This window comes from Nannospalax galili, unplaced genomic scaffold (assembly GCF_000622305.1).
Source record: "Nannospalax galili isolate Female #2095 unplaced genomic scaffold, S.galili_v1.0 scaffold368, whole genome shotgun sequence".
Taxonomy (NCBI): domain Eukaryota; kingdom Metazoa; phylum Chordata; class Mammalia; order Rodentia; family Spalacidae; genus Nannospalax; species Nannospalax galili.
Genome location: NW_008359963.1, coordinates 631344 through 637538, shown reverse-complemented (window position 1 = coordinate 637538; position 6195 = coordinate 631344).

Here is a 6195-nt window from a genome sequence, read left to right as displayed (position 1 = left end):
TACAGAGCTGTAGCTATCAGTACAATTCAGGTGCTTTATAAGTGTTGCTGCCAGACTCACAGATCTCACAGTATAGTTTCAAAACTCAGTTTGAAGCCCCAGGTTGTGCCTGCCTCATTTCAAGGGTGCAGTCTCTCTTCTTCCCCAAACATCTTAGCAAATAACTGTAGTGTGCATGCATGTAGATAGAGAAAGGATTTTAAACAAGGGTATAAAAATGTTGAGTTGGGGGAAATCTAAGTGAAGAATCTATGAGAGAATTCTTTGTGCTATCTTTTTAAGCCTGAAATTATTTCCAAGTAGTTTAAAAACGCAACATGAGTATTAGTTGCTCACATTCACAACAAAGGCACCTTTTAATGTATTTCCATTCAAACTGGTTGGAGTGCAACTTCTAAACCGACAAACAGCACACAACACGGTTTACAAACTGAGGTATAATATGCTTTCTCTGCACCATTTTGACTTTTAGAAAAAAAAATGTTAATGATAAACCATAAAATGTTCCTGTCAAGATATCAAAGAAAATCAATGCATATTGCTGACAGGAACCCAGAAAACAATTAGCTTAACTTCTCAATTTTAGCAAGGAAGAAACTGAAGCTCAAAGAAGCCAGTGCTTTGCCCAAAGCCATGACAGAGCTGGAGATTATGGTCACCATCCTTAATCAGACCCCCCACATGGCAGAACCTGGAACCACGGCCCAATTGACAGCTGGGTCCTCTAAATGAAGGTGGAAAATCTTTGAGCTGCTGATACCTCTGCCCTGGAGCTTAAGGATAAACTCGGTTTTTTTCATTGCAATGTTAAATAATGTCATTTTTAGAAATGTAAAAATGTCTCCCCTGAAATTTGCCCCAGGGGTCTCCAACCACTGACCACTAGCAATAGATCTTCTCAAAGGAGGGACACATCACTGGGAGCTGTTGCACCCCGTGCCGGTACCATGCTTATCCAGGAAGATCCTGTCACTTCTACTTGGACCTGAGCTATTCGGAGTAGCCTGGGAAAATCTTGTTTAACAAAGCACAGGACTCAGTGGGCACCCGGGACATTTCATTAGTACAGCCCCTGAAGGTGACCCATTGCTGACTCCTTTTCAATGCGAGAGGTTGCATAGGAACAAGGTTCACACTAAGGCTCATCTCATGAATTTTGACCGGGGAGGAGTCACTACCTATTGCTGAGTATGGGTAGTAGAATGCATTTAGTGGGGAATCATCAACATTTAAATTTTTTTTGGTGCTGGGAACTGAACCCACGGCCTCATGCATGGTAGGCAAGTATTCTACCTCAAAGCTACTCCCCTAGTCATTTATACTTATTTTAGTGAATTTTTTGGAATGGAATTATCAGAGTGTATATTATGCAATAAAGATATTAATTGCTTGAAACAAATCTCTCTTATATCTTACTGTGGGTTTTATTAGAAAACATGAAAACAGCTCATTTGTCCAAATCCCAGTCTGTTCTATTTTCTATATTGCTTCTACAGTGGAAGAAATTTCATAAATTATTTCAAGACTCTTCAAAAACATCTTTGAACATCTTTGACCTTGATTCCTCTTTGAAATATGCTGTGAGGCTCAGGCAGTGTGGCCAAGCTCCCACCGTCCCACCAGAAAGCATCATTCAGTCTACTTCTGAACAGCTGTTTCTCCACTGGCACTCCCAGGCAGCTCCTCCTTACCTGCCAGTTGTCTCAGTTGTTTTTACCAGCCTAAGGAGGCACATAATTAACCTCCATGGCAACTACCAGATAGAACGAAGATCATTCAATTTTTTATAACACTTAATAATAATGGGACAACAGATGGTACAAGATCCATAGTATACTATCCATATCCCTAAGTCTATTATCAGCATGGAGTCCCCATCCCAATATGAGAGACACAGCAAGAGTCCAAAGGTCCAAGACATTATGTGACCCATACCCCTGAATCCATATGCTTTTGTGACCACATTTGTGACCACCTCTGAGGAGCATAGGGCATTTGGTGGCTCTCCTGTGTCTGTAGGAGGATGGGATGCAGAAGTGGTGGGAACGGTCCTTCACTACTGATGAGATGAGGTCCAGTCCCGGTCCCTTCTTTCGCCGTGTGTGACCTTGTGCACTGAGGTCATTTAGTTCTGTGTGCACCTACGTCTTCTCCTCACAACAGAAATAAAACAGATCCCCCTTATTGATAGAATTAGGTAGATCAGTTAGAAGATACAGTAAAAAGCATTTTGTAAATAAAAGGTGCACTCCAAAATTTAGGTAGTAATTGTGTCATTTATAAGAATAGTGGAAAAACTGGCAGTAATCGTGACAGCCAGTGTTTTCCACAGCCTCAGAGTCCTATTGGCATCAGCAAGCTGGTGAGATACAATTATAACACAATCTTAAGTAACAGTCTCCGTTCCAAGAAGGAAAACGGAATACTGATGACTTTATACTATGTACAATAAGACACGTTAATGGGAATACATCTAAGTGTTAGATTGACCTGGACCACGGGGTGGCTTTTCTTCCTATTTCTGTTTTCCTGTACATTATAATTTTTGAATGATGAGCATACAGATTTTAATATGAAAAATAGCTAGTTATTGAAGTTAGTTGATAAAAGACAATAACTTTAAAATGATTCTTTTTTTAAAAAGTATTTTATTTAATATTTTTGTTTTATGCATATGAGTATGTTGCCTGCATGTGTATAAGTGCACCCATGTCATGCAATACCCATAGGGTCAGAAGAGGGAATTGAATCCCCTGGAACTGGAGTTACAGATGGTTGTTAGCCACCACGTGGGTGCTGGGAATCAAACCCAGGTCTTCTGCAAGAGCAGTCAGTGCTCTTAACCTCTGAGCCATCTCTCCAGTTCTAAAATAATGATTCTTGGTTGAAAAGGGAACTGGAAAGTTCTTTGGGAGAGCCAAGGATTCTAGGCAATATGAACATCCCAGTCACTAGAAAGTCATTGTTTCAGCAATAAAAAGTACTCATGAAATTCAACTATAACAAAGTTAAATTTTTTTCTTCTTAGCTATGTGGCTTAGGAAGGTTTTTAGCCCTCTGTGACCACATTTCTTCCACTATAAAACGGCCGGAATTTGGTGAGCACTCAGCGACAGAATGCACACATCAGCTCCCACTTGTTCCCCCTCCTCTTCCAGCAAGGATCTTGACAATCTTTTTTCTGCAACTTCTTCCGGATTCTTTCATCTACAAATAATTAACAGCAATTACAACTATCTTAAGGAGGGTACAGGGGGCAAATCAACTGGAAATACCCAGAAATCTGTCACAGATGGCGAAAGTGGACCCAATGAGACTTCACAGCACCACGCACCACTTGAACCAAGAACTGGCAAACTGTTGTGACTCGGTCTCTAGAATCCCATCCTGTGTGTTCCACTTATCTCCCTGCAGGTGGGTGGTGCCATGTCTGCCACCCTCCTTACAGCCTACTCCCAGCTCCCAGGTCTCCAACTTCCCTACCATGAAGCCTGATGGGAAGTTGCCCATTCTCATGTCTTAATTGACAGAAAGCAGGCAGCTGATTGGCCATCATGGGTCAGCTGGCTCCCTTGTATCCAATCAACTCTCTTTGAGAATTTTACCCTCCCCTGGGAAATATGACCATAAGTGCAATTTTGCATTTAGCTTCAAGGAGCTTCAGAGTCTAAAGCATAGACATAAACCAAGGACCCCAAGAAAAGAATCTCTATTTATTTATTTATTTATTTATTTATTTATTTATTTATTTATTACTTATTTATTTATTTTTGCTAGCTCCCCTCCTCTTCACCTTTCATGTGGAAGATACAGGAAAGTGAGTCATGGATACTGGTACAAGGTAAATTTGCCTTCATATCCCAGTGTCATGTCTTATAATCTGATCATAACAAACTGCTCCTTGGATACAAGCAAAGCACAGCAATTATGCTTTGCCTCCAATTTCCAATTGATGACAGCAACCGCATGTCTTTACAAACCATTCCCATACATCCCTTGCAGCACAGTGCCCACCTGCAGTGGCAGCAAATAACATTTCCATGTGATTGTTTGGCTGTATCAATTGCTGCTGCCTCCACACTTACCACCCACATCATCCTCTTAAGTGTGTGGGAATTCTAATCTCTTTTCCTTTCTATTTTCCACTTGGATGCTGTGAAAATATAGAACCCTCATAAAACAACTTCCTAACCACACTTTTTCCAGTTTCAAATGGCCCTCTCCCACACCACTCCAAGTTTCATGTTTTGGTCAGAATTCTGAGTCACAAAGCAAATAAGAAACAGAAATAGAGCTCCAACTGACTTGAAAGAGAGACTTATTAGCTTACATAAGTATTAGCTTATGAAACTGGAAAAGTCCAAAGTAAGGAGCACTGACATTGGATACAGCTGCACCCAGGGGCTCAAAATAGGGCATCCATATCAAGCCCATGGCCATTCCTCTTCTCACCAGTTCAAAGACTTATCTCAGACAAGAGCAATACACAGTGACCTCCTGTCAGGTCTGGTTAATATCCCCCTTTAGCATCCCTACCAGGGGGAGAGCCTATCCATTTTTATAGTCAGGGGAATTGGAAACACAAGCACAACCACAAGTCAATCACTATGGCTAGGGAGACAGAAGATACTCACTGGCCAGGCAAAGGTCACACGGAAACCCCAAGAATTTGTCCACCACAACTACCTGCTTTCCAGGAGGTCTATGCTGCTAAGACTATGTGGAATGAAATGTGGTTCTTCAAAGAACTATCAGACCTACTGTCAGAAGGGAGGGATAAAAAGCAGACACTAGGGCTGGAGAGATGATTCAGTGGTTAAGAGCACTGGCTGCTCTTGCAGACGACCTGGGTTAGATTCCCAGCATCCACATGGCAGCTAACAACCATCCGTAACTCCAGTTCCAGGGAATCTGACACCCTTTCCTGACCTCCACAGGCATTGCATGACAGGGGTGCACTTACACACATGCAGGCAATATACTCATACACAAAAAAATAAAAATAATACGTAAATCCTTTTAACACACAGATACCAAAATGCAAAACAGCGCTTACACTCATTGAACTGCCATTTCATCTTTCCTCTGTTCTCTTCTTAGAAGTTCAGTTTTATGGCATCTTCTCACATCCCAAAGCAAAAGCAGCTACATTGGAGCTCAGCAGCCCTCCTGAGGTTCTCTTTCCTCCAACGTGGGCCTTAATTAGTCCCAGGTATTACTTAAGAGGGACAAATGATGGAACTGCAGTTTACTTAAAGATGTCCACAGCCTACAGCAGGGACAAGAACCTAGTTTTCCAGTTTTATGTAATCTTCAGCTTTACTATCTCAAGAGATACTTCTGTCCGGATGTGCCGAGGTTCATGGTTTATGACTCAAGAAGCAAAGTCATGTGCTCATAATTGAAGGTAATTAGAAGGAACACAGATGTGATCCCTTCCAGAACCTCACAAAAGGGATTCTGACCATTCAGTGCTCTACTCTTTGTTTCTCAGTACACAATAACCAATATAAGTTAGCTATATCATGTCTTCTCTAAAGCCTTAAAATGAAGTGATTAAACTTGTTTTCTAAATGCAATTAAATGATATCACTTGCCCTGCCTCCTTTATAATAGGATTCATCAAGCAAATGAGATAATGTATGTGCATGTACTTTAAAAATTATAATTCAAAAGCAAGCTAATATGATTATTAAAGAGCAAAATCATTTATTTATTAAGTCATTCAATAATTAGCTTTCAAACACTGTGGTATTTTCAAGGGCTCTAAAAGTGCCTTGCAGGGGGCTAGAGAGATGGCTCAGTAGTTAAGAGCACTGGCTGCTCTTGCAGAGGACCCAGGTTTAATTCCCAGCACCCAGATGGTGACTAACAACCATCTGTAATTCCAGTTCCAGGGGATCCAACACCCTCTTTGGACCTCCGTAGTCACAGCATGACATGGGTGCTCTTACATGCATGCAAGCAGTACACTCATACACATGAAAAATAATAAAAAATATTTTTCAAAGTTTAAAAAAATTTTAAGTTTAATAGCCACATGATTAGAAGCAGCATTTCGTTAAAGCTTTAACACATTCAGTAACACACTCCAGAGCAAGAATACATCTCTTTCAAAAGTGGCTGTGAATTTTTAGGTTCACAGTTGAATTAATACAGTTATACAATATTGAACTCAGTATAAGCCCTGTAAGA